Here is a 13,833-nt window from a genome sequence, read left to right as displayed (position 1 = left end):
GCAAATTACGCCATTGGTGAATTCCACCTTTTCCCCGCCAAGTCTCTCTTGCTCTGCTTAGGGTCTTCAGGGCATCCAGATATTCCTGCCTTTGTGCTGCTTGCTCTAGTTCACACATCACGTCGATCTGTTTAACAATGACTTAACCGTGCTTGGGCTTCGTTCCAAGTCTAAATGGCAGGACAAGTCCTGGTCTGGTGCAGAGGGGATGGGCATTCTCTTAAATTGGGGTCGCCAGCCTGAGTTTCCGAAGGAAGTGGGGGCCTCCCAGGGCCAGCCTCCTTCCAGCCCTCATCTGCCAAGGCCCTGAAGGATGCCAGCTTGCAGAGAGACGGTGACCCTTTCCCAGGTCTTTTACTATGCGCAGCCCTGAAGCATTGGCTATTCAGCTCACGTCCCTCCTGGATGTCATTTAGCAATGCAAGAAGGGGCTGACTTCACCCTGTCATCCTGGGACACTTGGTCTGGGCACGGCTTTGTGCTTGGCACAGCTGCTTCTGCCCATAGAGCAACAGTGGTGCTGAGGGAGGGGGCCAGCCGGGTGCTGCTCTTCCCCCCACAGGAACCATCTGTGTCTGTGGCCAAGCTCAGCCCTGCCCGGGGCCCAGTTGCCCTTCCTGGCCAATTTCCTTTGTACTTCCCCAAACGTGGAAGCCAGGCCTGCACCTGGCCAGGTCCCCCAAAGGGTGGCGGCCTCTTCTGCTCTCAGACTGAGCTGGTAGAACGTGAGCATGGGAGCTGCCCTACTTTCTTCGGAGGAGTTGGTAGAAGGGCAGGGCAGGGCAGCAAAGCCCCTACCTGGCCATGCTTCTGACCCTCGGAAGCCAAGACAAAGGGTGCCCTGAGCATATGAGGTACTCTGACTGGAATGGCTTCCTGGCAGCTCCGAATGGATGCCCCCCGTCCTTTCAGCTTCCCATGGAAAGCGGCAGCCAGGTTGCAGGGCCTCTTTTGCCATCCTCACCCTGGTAACACCCAGGCTAATCCAACCCCCCCCCCACTGCTCAATATTTGCCAAGGGTGGGCAGGTGGGCAGGATCCTCAGGAGGAGCAGGAGGAAATCAAGGCCAGGCAGCTGGAAGCCCCATAGCAGAACTGCTCCTCCCCACACCTGCAGCCTTGATCTGCATGCCCAGGGGGAGGCCCGACAGCTGCTTGGGCCTCCTACCTTCGGGGGGGGGGCTCTTCTCGCACACCCCAGTGAGCCCACTGCAAGGGAAAGATCATCACAGGGCATCCTTAGAGTATGGCCAGCCTGTTATTTTGGGTTGGGGATTTCCCCCCCTCCACCACCCCTTCTAGTTTCACTGTGAACGTGAAAGGTGCCCCTTCGGTCGCACAAAGAACAACGGAAAACCCCAATGTGGGTTCAGAGAAACTGCCCCGGTTCTCACATCCTCTTCTGCCAGACCTCAGGCCAGTCGGGGAGGTGGCTCTTCTCCTGCCTTCCGAAGCAGGCTGAGCCTTTCAGCCCGTTTACCATCTTTCCGAGGGGGTCTAACTTGGAGGGGAAGCTAATCAAGGAAAGATCCAGCCTAGAACGAAGGATAAAATTTCCTGACAGAACAGTTGACGTGGAACAGCCTCCAGAAGTTGTGGGTGCTCCAGCACTGGAGGTTGTCAAGAGGAGATTGGACAGCCATTTGTCTGAATGGTATAGGGGTTGGACTAGAAGACCTCCAAAGTCCCGTCTAACTCTGTTATTTTGTTGTCCAAACAGGCAACGAGGGTCTCTATGGATCTCCAGAGATTTCTCTCCAGGAATACTCCTCGCTTTCCACCAAGAATCATTTTTTTTCTGGCTACTTTAAGCTACTCAATTTGGAAACTTTTGTCAGATCTAGGACATCTGATGCCTTTTTGGTATCCTTTAGACTCTACTGGGGAAAATCCTGCTTTGCATTAACTGCAGGGAAAGGAGTTAGGTTCCCAGCACATGCTAAGCAACATAGTGTGGTTTAAAAGCCACAAGAGCAGAATTAACACAAAACCTTAAGCTGAAGCCTAGCAAATTCCTTTGGCACCGAAGAGGCTCTGCCCACGGGAGGCCACCTTGGCACAGTTGGGTCCCGCTTCGCGCATACCCATACCCAGCCTTGACCATAACATGGGCAGAGATGCCCTAAATCGAACCCTTCTCTGCTTGTGTGTAGAAAGGACCTCTTTGGCACTCGGCTGCCCTCTCTGTTTTTCTGGCAGCCACCCCTGAAATCTCGAGGGATAGTTCCCTGCCATACTTTGCTTACTTGAAGTGCTGCAGGTGGCCCAGATTGGCACCATTGGCACACAAAGCACAGGTGTTCTTGGGCAATCCCCACCTGCCCTGCTGAAACAGCTGCCAACTTGGTGAACAAGGGTGGGGCCAAGAGAAAGCCCACAGGGAACCGTGCACACCCCAACATCCATCTCGAGGCAACAGCCGTGATTTTTCTGTAATTCTCCTCACTGCTGAATTCAGAAGGAGAACCAGTTGCTTCCAAGCTCTCCAGATGTTTCAACAGAGAGACATTCCAAGGACATGGGAAAGAGAGCGAGGGTCTCTTGGGGTCTGCAAGCAAGCTTCAAGGTGCACAGCTCCTTGCCAGAGCCTCTTCTCGTCCTGGGAATGTTCTTCTCCAGAGCTGTTCAGCTGACTCTGGTTGGTCCCAGCCTGGCATCCAAAACAGCCCCCCAGCGGGCAGTTGCATAAAGGCAAGTGTGAATGTGACATTTCTCATCCTTCCTGCTTGGTGCGTTTATGCAACACTATTTACTGGACGGAGCCTTCTGGCTCCCCCAGATAAAACTGTTTCGCCACTCCTTCAATCACTGCTCCAGCCAGAGACCTGCTTGAAACCTCAGCCAGGCTGGGTCATGGCGATAAGGACGGCCTGCCTGCAATTCTTGGCCAGAGCAGCATTCCTGAGCTCCAGCTGCTTTCTGGAGGGGGCAGAGTGGCATCTGAGTCCCTTCACATGGGCAAGTAGGTAGCCCTGCACAACTGAACCTGCTCACCAAGGACGAGTTGGTCAGTGCTGTCCCTTTCCCAGAAAACTGCACAACTGCATCAGGACAGCAACTTACTAATATTTTTTCCCCTCTGGGGAAATTCAAGAAAAAAGCAGACATACAGTACATGAGGGGCATTTTGGAAATGAGGGGAAACATGCAGACTTTCACCCCAGGCCCGCATGCCACAAGGCCACCCCGCTGGATTTTTCCCCCCAATGGGCAGTCTATTGCCTCGATCTGCTTAGCCATGAGTTTGTTGACTGAGACACAGTTGGGCGGTTCATGCAGCAAGCAAACTTTGGCTGGCTTCACACAGCTCCCTAAGCTGAAGCCTAAGAAACCACCTTCTGGCTTACAGTGATGTGTGGATTTAAACCCCTTTTTTTTGGCTTTCCAGGTAGGTGGGGGATCATGTGCGGAAACAGGGCCCATCTCTGCAAAAGGGCCCGGGGGAGTCTGAAAAATGCCATCAGCCTATCGTGCCAAGGACAGACAAACATCCCCTTGAAAATGGGGGGGGGGAAGAGAGCCAAAAAGCAGCTGACAGAAAAGAGAGGCGTTCAAATGAATTATTCCTTCTGGAGGAGGGAAAGCAATCAAAGGAAGGCTTGGAGTAGGAGATAAGGCAGGAGACAGAGCAGCAAGTGCGGGAGAGGAGATAGGAGAGGGAGGGAAGGAAATAAAAGCTGGAGAAGTGAGCAAGCAACATGGAGGTGCAGAGAAGACCCCCCCATCATTCCTCCCCCCCTATCGCCCTCACCATCACCAGAGCCCAACCTCAAGTAGTTTTTCACCAGGATGGGAGTCATCTGCAGCTGCTCTGCCAGTGAATAAGCACCTGCTTATCTCCCCCAACGGCTGTGAACAGCTCCAGATTGCCCGGGCGATGCAATTTCCATATCAGCCCCTGCAGCCGCTCCAACGAATCGACACAAGAGGCACGTGCCAAGGGGCCAAGGTGGAGGATCATTGGCAGGGTGGGGAGGGGCTGCGAAAGGGAGGCGGGGAGGCCCAGGCTGGTGGGAGACGGGGGGGGGGCGGTCTCCATTCCAGTGGTATGGTGGGCACTGCCCTGTGGCAGACCAGCCGGGCAGTCTTGGCACAGAGGCAGAAAGTTAGGGATGCCAGTTGGGAGAAAGGAGGAGGAGACTCAGGGGCATCTGGACAGCCTCAGAATACCGGCAGGGTATGGTCAAAAAAGTCAAGATGGCAGCCATGACAATGGCAAGGACTCAATCTCATTGTGGTGGCCACATGACTTGACTTTCCGACCTTCTCCTGTGGATTTAAAGGCGGGGGGGGGGAATGCTCTTTGGTTCAAGAGCCCTTGCATTTCCAGATACCCCAGGCGGGGTTTGGAGTAGGGCAGGAGAGGGGGCCATGCAGGGACCCTCCTTGGCAGGAGGAGCAGGGAGGCCCGGAGCAGAGAAGGACCAGTGGGGAGGGGAGGGTCTCCGCCTGCTCTCCTCTCCCTCCGCCGCCAGGGTTGCCCAGATGGTCCTCCCGCTGCTGCTGCTGGATTTATGCTGGGGGGGGGGGCTAGGCGGAGGCAAGGCTTAACTGAGCGGCAGGGGGACTGGCGGGGAGGAAGCGGGCAGGCGCGGCCGCCAAAGCTCCCGCAGCCCTGCGAGGTAGCGGGGAAGTTTTGCTGCCGGAGCTTAGAGCGCTCCGAGGGCGCCGCTTGGCCCGTCCTTAATCCGGCGGGTCGAGAAGCCCAAAGCCGCGTCTGCACCAGGAGGAGGAGGGGGGAGGCTCGGCGGGGCTGGGGGTCCAGCTGGCCGCGGCGCCGCCAGCAGACTTGGGCGGGGGGCTCGAGGGACCCCCTTGCACTCGACGGGCTGCTCCCCGACAAGCCGCCTGGGTGGCGAGCGAGGGGCAGGGGGAGCGAGGCGCAACCAGGACCGCGACGCTGTGGAAAGGGGGGCGCGGGGCGGCGGGGTTTGTTCGCAGGAGTGGGGCCGACACGTTGACTTTTCTGACCAGCCAGATTACCCCTTCAGCCGCATCTCTTTCGTCCGCAGCCCTTGGGACGACCCTTCTTTCCCCCGCCCCCGGAAAGCCCCTTGCAAAACACTCTCCCTCCGCTCTTCCCTTTAACCCCAACTCTCTCACAATCCCCTCCTCCTCTCGCAGCTGGAGCTCTGGCATTTTTGCCAGGAGCTACCACGCTCGGCCCCCCCCCCCAGTCCCTGGCTGTAGAGCAGACGCTCCAAGAACTAACTAAAAATAATCCGAAACCCGAGTCGCGTGTGAAAAAGCCTGGAGCCGCTGGTTTCCTCTCGCCTGCCCTCCCCCTCCCCCATTTCCCAGGGGCGAACAAGGGGTCCTCGCCCAGCCCTGCCAAGGCCTGACCCACACTTCCTGCCTGCAGAGCAGCTTGTGTTTTCCACACCTGCGCTCGGCAATCAGTTCACATCAGCTCCTAAATCTAACCGAATCCAAAAATATTAAAAGCAGGGCCCATCTGTCGTCCGACCGACGAGAGCAGATGTGTGGAGGATTTCAGAGGGCTGGCTGGCAACTACTCAAAACCGTCAGAAGCTGCACCTGTCCAGACACCACAGTTCCCCTTTCTGGATTAATCCCCTCCCCCACTGTTTTTGCAAGGGAAGGGGGAGAAATCCCCACTCGCCCAGTTCGCTTGAGGAGCTGTGTGTGTCTTAAACAGATCCAGACACAAACACAAACACACACACACACACACACACAGAGAGAGAGAGAGGGGGGGGGCAGAGCCATGGAAGCTCTTGGCAAGCCTTTGCACAAACACAAATGCACTGGCATTAAAGCCACCCTGGGGTGATGGGAGTTGGAGAAGCAGAAAAAAGACCGGCCATCTCCTGCGCCTCACCCAAGTCTGCCAGCTACCGGGAAGGAGAATTGGGGTCTCCAGCCTGGGCTAGGATGGCATCTCCTGGGTGAAGCTGGTCCTCAGCCATTTGGCTGGGTTGCAAATCCCCACACTGCTCTTTCCAAGGCAGCCACAAAGCTGCTGTTGGTCAAAACAGCAGCCTCAAAGGAGCAGGATTGTGCGTGGCCCAGGACCCCTTTTTTCCAGCCTCCCAGCGGGGCCTTTGACCCACAGGGCTCCCTTTCATTCTGCACTGGGCAAGCTGTAACCAGGGCAGCTAAGTGGCAAGTCCTCATGTCAGGCTAGCCCCGGGTTTATATATTTATCTCTGGCCTCCAAGCCTCTGTCTGGCTCTAGGCAGCACGAAGGGTCCTTGATGCTCTCTGAGCTCCGTTATTTTCTTGCAGACATTTCATTACCTAAATTAGGTAACATCATCAGCACTGACAGTGTAACCTAGTTTGCGTAATGAAAATCTGCAAGAAAAAAAACCAAGTTCAGAAAGCACCAAGAAGCCTTCATTTGAACTCTGGACATCATGCTAAGCCATGGTTTACAGAAACAATGCCTGGGTTATTACAAGGCAAGAACCTCTTCAACCCCCCCCCCTGATGCTTTACACAACAAACATACTTCCCTGTCCAAAGAGACCCCGGCTGGCACAGCCCTGCTGGTCCTCCTGCTGCCCGCTTGTGCCCATGAGCAGTTTCCCTCAGGAAGCCAGCTGCAAAGCCAGGCCTGGTGGCCACCTTGTTGAGGAAGCAGATGGACACCCAGGAGCCCGGCTGTGCCTCTCCGCAGCTCCCACCCAGCTGCTCTTCCGAGCAGGCAGCTCTGCCATGCTGGGGAACAGCCACCCTTTTTGGCCTGCTGGTGAGCGAGACCAGGCAGGGCGCAGTGCCAAGGCAGCGGGCCAAATTCTCCGCCTGTGAACAATGGGCTGGAAAGGTAAGTGTGTGTGTGTGGGGGGGGGTGAGGCAGAAGGGGAAGGGCTGGCTTCTTTCCACCGGAGAAGGATGTCACTTGACCTTCCCTTGGGTCACAGCCTGGGAAAGGGCTGCCCTGGCAGGTCAAGGAGAGAGGCCAGGGCTGCCCAGAGGAAGGCTCCCACGGAGATCCTGTTTCCAGGCAGGGTCAGGCCACACTGCCAGCCTCACCCAGCCAGGCTGCCACCCAGGCCTCGCCTGGGGACAGAGGAAGAGAGAGAGGCCAACTTAAGAAGCCTCTTAAAGCAGCTCATAGCTCGCTATTTGCTCTGTGCCCGTTTTCCCCTGGCATGGCATTTGCAGCCTCTGCTCCAGCAGGTAGTATTGCCACCTGGGCAGCAGCAGGTCAAAAGCACACAGCAGCAGTTTCTTTTTATTTTTCTTGCATGCATGCATGGGTGATGCAACCTTTCTTATGCTTTGGATAATTTCACAATTTCTCAAGAGGAGCGGTGCCTGTTTTAGAATTGGAATATAGCAAACGTGCTGATTTCAGCTCGGTACTTGGCCCACTTTCCCCTGACTACCTGCAGAGATCGAGGATACCGTAAGTCCAATTGACACTTAATGAGCGTGGAGCAAGGGCTCCCACCAGTCCAGAGAGACCAGGGAACTCCTGGATGGATTAAACATCTTAGAACAGGGATGTCCAGAATTCCAATCCCAGAATTCTGGAAGTTGAAGTCCACAAGTCTTAAAGTGGCCAAGGTAGGACATCTCTGTCTTGGAGGAAAAGGTAGACCATCATACATTGAATAATAATAATAAAAAAACCCATGTTCCAACTTCTTTCAACTGAGTAGTATGACTGTAGTCCACATAAGGACCAGCCAGCACGATGCCCTCGAGATAAGAGATCCCAGAATTTTCTATCAGTTATTTATTATAAAACAAAAGACCCGTTTTCAGCAGCCTTATGCCTTTCTGACTCAAGAGGAAAGCCTTGTGAAACAGAGGACCAGCTCAGAAGAAGGAGGGAAAAGACACGCGCGCCTTTTGCTAAGGCTGTAAATAAACTCTCCAGAGGTTAATGTATTTCACTGGTACTACAGAAGTCAATTTCAGCCAACTCTAGCAGGAAAGGAAATAGGTCCCAGAGTGGATCTTAACTCCTAGTGATTAGGTAGCCGCCTCAGATACCATCCTCGTACGACTGTTGAGCTGGTCAACAACTGCCTCCTTCTGAGATTTCCCCCCCCCCCAGATGCAGTATTTATCCTGTAGCTCTCTCCAGTTCCTAACCAGTATAACCTCACTTTGCTTTTTCGAGGTGAACCAAGAGCCACCGCTTGGCTGTGAGCACACAATACATATGACAAACAAACAACAGACAAAGACACAACCAAGAGAACTAGAAGCTGGCATGGCAAACTAGCCTGCTCTGCAGAGCAGTCATGGACCCCGGTCTCGCTCCAAGAACGTAACAATCACACCATTAATGGAGATAAGTAAAAGCTCTTCACTAAACCACATTTGGGTTCTGAATTAACCAGTTTTCAGAGTTTCCCCAATGCATTGTCACAAAGTAGCCCAAAGGGCTGGATTCATACAGCACGTGAAGAAGGAGAAGCCAAGATTAAAACTAACCTACTTTTAGATTAGTTGTGTGAATGCAGCTGGTCATTCACTGACCTGGTTAAGTCTTTCCTACAAACCCAATCATCATCTCCAGGGTTGCCTATAGGTTTGTGGGTAACAGTGTAGGGTTCCTTGGAGGAATTGGTGGAGGAAGTGGCTTTTGAAACTGTTTTTTAAAAAAAAATGTTTAGAAACTTAGAGCAATCACTAATCGTTGAAAGTAAGACTTGAATTAACACCTTGAGAGAGGCTCATCTCTTACCTTTGCAGTGGAAGCCCTGAGCCCTGAATGGTCTTCCAGAAACCGCTCTCTCTTCTTCCCAGGACAGGTCACCATCACCTGGTGCTTCCTCAGAGCGCAGGTAAGGGACTGTTCAGCCTGTTCAGCCTCTCCCTCCTTGGCCAAAGCAGGAGCAGCCCTGGCTGGCCAGAGGAGCCCAGAAAGGACCACATTGTTTTGTCTTCCAGGCGGAAGAGTTAGACCTGGGCGGGCGCTCCGTTCTCAAGGCAAGAAAGCAGAGCGGGAATAACCAGGTTTGTATTCCTAGGATCCCTTTCCTCCACTTTCTGAGCTGATGCAGTCTATCTGAGCAGCAAAAAGCCACAGCAGCAACCTCCTGAAGAGGCTGCAACCCTCTAACTCAGCCAGCTGAGCGAAGACCTTCACGAGGGAGGAACAACAGGAAGGAGAGGAACTGGCCTTGGACTCGGAAAGGCTCCTGCAGAAACTTGGAGGCAGCTGAAGCAGCAGGCCCTTCCAGATATATGTATTTAAATTCCACTTGGGGGGGTGGGAGGGTGAGATTTATTTATTTATTTATTTATTTGTTGAATTTATATACCGCCCTATTCCCGAAGGACTCAGGGCGGTTCACAGGGCAATTAAAACAGTACAAAAAGAATAAAATAGAATTAAATTAGTAAAGCCCACAATTCCTAATAACAATAAAATTGAAAGGGAAAATACAGATTTTGCTCCTAAGGCAAGAGTGCAGAAATATTTCAGTGAAGGAAAGTTTAAAAAACTCCTAGAGGAGCAAAATCTTCCACCTCCACCTTGCCAGGCTCCATGTGAGTTCAGGCAGTTGATCTGGGAATGAGAGGAACAGCCCGGACAGACTGCCTTCCTCTGGCTTCCTCAAGGCCACCTGGCCGAGACAAGGTGGCTCCGACCACCCAAGGCTCTCGCTTCTTTGCCAGGCCTGTTAAGGAGAGCCCTGTTTAATTTTCTCAAGGCTCAGTCTGGTGCCCATCATGCCAGGGCGGATTGGAATTGCTCCAGTGCCCTACAAGGAAGCTGTCGCTAGTGTGGTATTTTTCAACTTTGGCAATTTTACGATGTTTGGACTTCAACTCCCAAAATTCCTTAACCAGGCTGGGGAATTCTGGGAATTGAAGTCCATGCATCTTAAAATCTTAAAGTCCAGGGAATTCTGGAAGTTGAGATCCACACATCTTAAAGTTGGCAAGGCTTTAACCCAGGGGTAGGCAACCTTGGCTCTTTTATGACTCGTGGACTTCAACTCCCAGAATTCCTGAGTCAGCTATGCTGCCTACTCCTACTTTAACCAACTGACTGGTAAAAGGGAAAGTGTTTTCTTTACTGGTGCTTCAACAGCAGAACTCCCCACTGGTTGAAACATGAACCCCTTTCATTAATGCCGTTCATGGTTTCATTTGATTCTCACGCAGCTGCTTTACGATGGAAAATTATAGCCATTTTTACTCAATCTGTAATACAACAACCTGTTTTCTGTCGCTTGTCACAGTTTTTGTTTAATGTTTTTTAACAGCATTCATGTACACGTAAAATAACCACATTTGTTCAAGGAGAAGTGAAGTGCTTAAGAGTAGGTTTCAAGGGAAATGTGCTCCACATTGAGGCTTAATTTCACTCCATATCCTTGCCAAAAACCACGCTAGGAACAATGCGCAGCAGAATTGGGGCTGTGTGTTTTTGATCAGGGCTCCCCAGCCCCCAGTCCGTGGACCGGTACCGGGCCACAGCATGCCAGCAACTGGTCCGCATGAACAAGCAAAGCCCCATCTGTGGGATGCAGGCAGCACACAAAACCATGCACTCTCCGGTCCATGGAAAAACCTCTCTCCACGGAACCGGTCCCTGGTGCCCAAAAGATTGGGGACCTCTGTTCTAGAAGTCTCCATTCCCTATTTTGGAATCTGAGAATGGCTGAGGGGGTCCACGTTCCCCATCCAAGAAAGGCAGGCCCCTTTGTGCTCAATGTAGGGCAGTCAGAGTCGCTGATGGAAGTCAGGATACCCTCTGCAAGATGGCAGCCCCCCCCACCCAGGACAAACGGGAGCAGCCTGAAGCTATTGGAGATCCACTCCTGGGAAAGAACTGCAGCCTCAAAAGGCATCTAAGTTAACCTTCTTTTGAGGCAGGGCGTAGGTTGCATTGCTTGGTAAAGGCAAGGAAAGAGCAGCTCTGGATCTCACGATGGGGACTTGGACAATGGCAAGGGTTGCTCAAAGAAGGTGGCAAGGTCCACCCAACCAGGTTGGATGGCTTGAATGTACGAGATAAGGCTACCACTAGCAACTGTCCATGGTGGACTTCCATTGGCTCAGAATCATAGGCCTTCGACCTCTCCATACCAGTTGTGGGGGACACCCAGGGTGGGAGGGAACAACCGGCTACGAGAGACAGGTCCAATCTTGCTTAGCTAGAAGTTGCTACCTTCTTCGACCACCTTTAACCCTTGCTCCCTAGGGAATTCTGGGAGTTGAAGTCCACTCATCTTAAAGTGGCCGAAGTTGGGAAACACTGGGCTAAGAAGATGAAAACAGAGGGGGAAATTAAACGGAGTTTTATACAGGAGAATATGTTTAAGGAAACATATCCATCCAAACTTAAAACTATTCTTTTTGTTTTGTTTTCAAGAATGTAATGCTGGATATTTCATCTTCAAAAATGGCAACCAGAAAGGTCAATGGTCACTCACTCTGTCCGTGTCTCAGTGTCTCACGTTGCAATCAATTCTGATCCCGTTCCTTTTCAGCCCTGGTCTGTCCCTGGCTTGCACCCGTTCCTTCAGAATAAGAGACCCGGAACTGTGCCTCTCCCGAGTCAGCCAGGTGGCTCACATCTACTCCACTTCTACAACCACTGGAACATCCCTGGAGTTGCACAGCCAGGGCTTTAATTCTTGTGATGTAACTGAATAGATGACTATTTCTAAACCAATCGACTTTTGCTTCAACGTTCTTTATTGTGCTAACCATAAAAGTAAACGTGATCCATTTCCCCCTTTCTCTGCAGTCACTACTTTTCAGGGAGAGGCAGCGAGGTCCAATGGGTGCCCCTGAGAGCGTGGGACAGGGCTTGGGGGGCTTTGCAGAGCAATCGGGAAGGGGACCGGATCTGGATAGTCCTGTCAAGTGTTTCTCTCCTCCCATTTCCTGAAGGAGACTCCAATCGTCAAATGTTGTGCACCACGTACACGTTTATCGTTTGCGAGAGAATCAGGCTGTCAGGGCTCTGCTGGGCTCCCGTCAAGCCAGCGGGAGGAATGATGGGCACCTTGTTGGTGAAAGCGTGGAGCGGATGGAGTTTGCAAAAGCTTTAATTGAAGTGCTGGCTGCTGTTAATTATATTAAGGAAAGCAAGAGTGAGCAATGGGCTTTTTATTAGCTAATGAGGATTTCCATTTTGTGCCCTTTGTTGTTTGAAAAGCTAATGGCTGCTAAATTAAACCCGTTTGGTTTCTCTTCTCCTCCCCGTCCTTGCTCTCTTGGTTAAGAATGGGGAAGGCAGCGGTGATACTTTGACTTATGGGGAAGGGGAGGCTGAAGTGTGGGGAGGGGTAAAGAAGGAAGCTGGTCAAAGAATCAGTTGGGATAATGAAGCAATTTTGCCCTCCCTGGCATGCACAGCTACTCCGTTCCCCCTCCCACCAAGAGTTTGCTGGCCACCGTATTGTGCATTAAGGACATGTACAGTAACTGCAGCATTAAACGCCTTATCCTGCTGAAAAGTCCTCTTCCCAGGACAGAGGGCTGGTCATTAGGCAAGGGATTAGGGCGGGAGACCCGGCCAAGGGCCTTGACCCAGAGAATTTTGTCAGCCTTGCCAAGTCCTGGAAGAGACCCACATTGAACTCTGAGGCTTTTTCTTGAAACACAAGGCGGTCAAAGGCAAATGAAGAGGGTGGGGGTGGGGATGGGGTCCACACACACAATTTTGCAATATGAAGACAGTTTGGAAAAGGTGGGTGGAGAAAACCCATCAGGGAAAGTCCTCCAACCACGCTGCTGCAGCGCCCCCCCCCCCGCTTCCAGCTGCAGCATAACACGCATTTCCCAGGGGTCCCTCTGAGCTGCCCCGTAGAAGTGGGAAAGGGGGCAGCCCCAGAAGCCCCTAGCCCAGAAAGAGCCCCTTGGCTGCCTTGCAAGGCTGCCCAGCATCTCTCTCGCCAGCCGCCTCCCCAACAGATGACCTGCTGTGAGGGCAGAATAGAGCCCACAGTTTCCACTCTGCCTGAAGAGAAACTGAGCTGGGCAAAATGGGGGCTGGCAGGATCGCCCCCCTCCTCTGCCCCCTTCCCTGCTCCTCCTTTCCTCCCCCTCCGCAAAGGCGAACGTGGCGAAACTTCAGCTATCGGGGCCCTGCCTTGATGGGAATAAAATATGCACTGAAAGACATTAAAACAGAGTAAATAAAAGAGATAAAAATGGAACAATCAAGCTGGGAACTTCTCCTCCTCTGATTAAAAAGAGCGGGGAGGGGGCCCTGAGGAGGGGGCGCTCCCGCCCTTGAAGAGGCAGCTGTGCAGGAGCCGAAGACTGATAAAGTCGCTGCAACTGCCTGCTTGCCAGAGATAAAGCCGCTCAGGCTCTGCTGTCCTCAATCCGAGCCTAAACATCAGTGTTAATGCAGCCTGACAAACTGGCATTTAAGATAGAATAAATATGGGCTGGCGGTGCTACTATTACCTAGACCTTATTAATCTGCTTGCAGGCATTTAAATGGCGTTAAAAATATGGAGTTTACTACTCAGGGCTTCAATAGCCGTGCAATTCATCACGTTTCCCCCCCTCCCCCCCAACAATTGTCTCCAAGTCCAAAATGACCTGCCACTCACTTGAAAGGGGCTTTCCAAGGAGCTGGGGGGAGGAGCACAGCCACGGCCCTTTGGGCTGATGGGGGCCAGGCTGCCCAGGAGGAGATGGTGCCTCCCCAAAGGGCTCTGGATGGGAGGGAGGTGCTGCCAGCCCTTCTAGGTAGGCCAGTCCAGAACCTAAGAAGACTAGAAGTTTCCTTCCCTGAGGTGGGCTCTGACATCAAGATCTTGCCAGTCGGGTGGGCTGTGTCTCCCACTGCTGCTTTGGCCGCAGGGCACCAGAGAGCCACCCCCTTAAGCCCCCTCCGAAGGTCACCTTGCTTCCTAGGACTTAACCAATGCT

The 13,833-nt window shown here is 52.8% G+C and overlaps 1 long non-coding RNA gene across 1 annotated transcript; it reads left to right on the top strand.

Moving 5' to 3' along the window:
• The first annotated feature begins 4,897 nt into the window (after positions 1-4,897).
• LOC308672651 lies at positions 4,898-11,618 on the top strand. Its single transcript, XR_014027464.1, has 4 exons — positions 4,898-6,790; positions 8,099-8,768; positions 8,875-8,940; positions 11,312-11,618. It is a non-coding gene; the product is annotated as an uncharacterized lncRNA (long non-coding RNA).
• Positions 11,619-13,833: the final 2,215 nt, after the last annotated feature.

The sequence above is a fragment of the Vipera berus genome, assembly GCF_964194415.1.
Source record: "Vipera berus genome assembly, chromosome: 10".
NCBI lineage: Eukaryota > Metazoa > Chordata > Lepidosauria > Squamata > Viperidae > Vipera > Vipera berus.
Note: the sequence above shows the minus strand (reverse complement) of the source record. Positions and strands in the feature narration are given on the sequence as shown.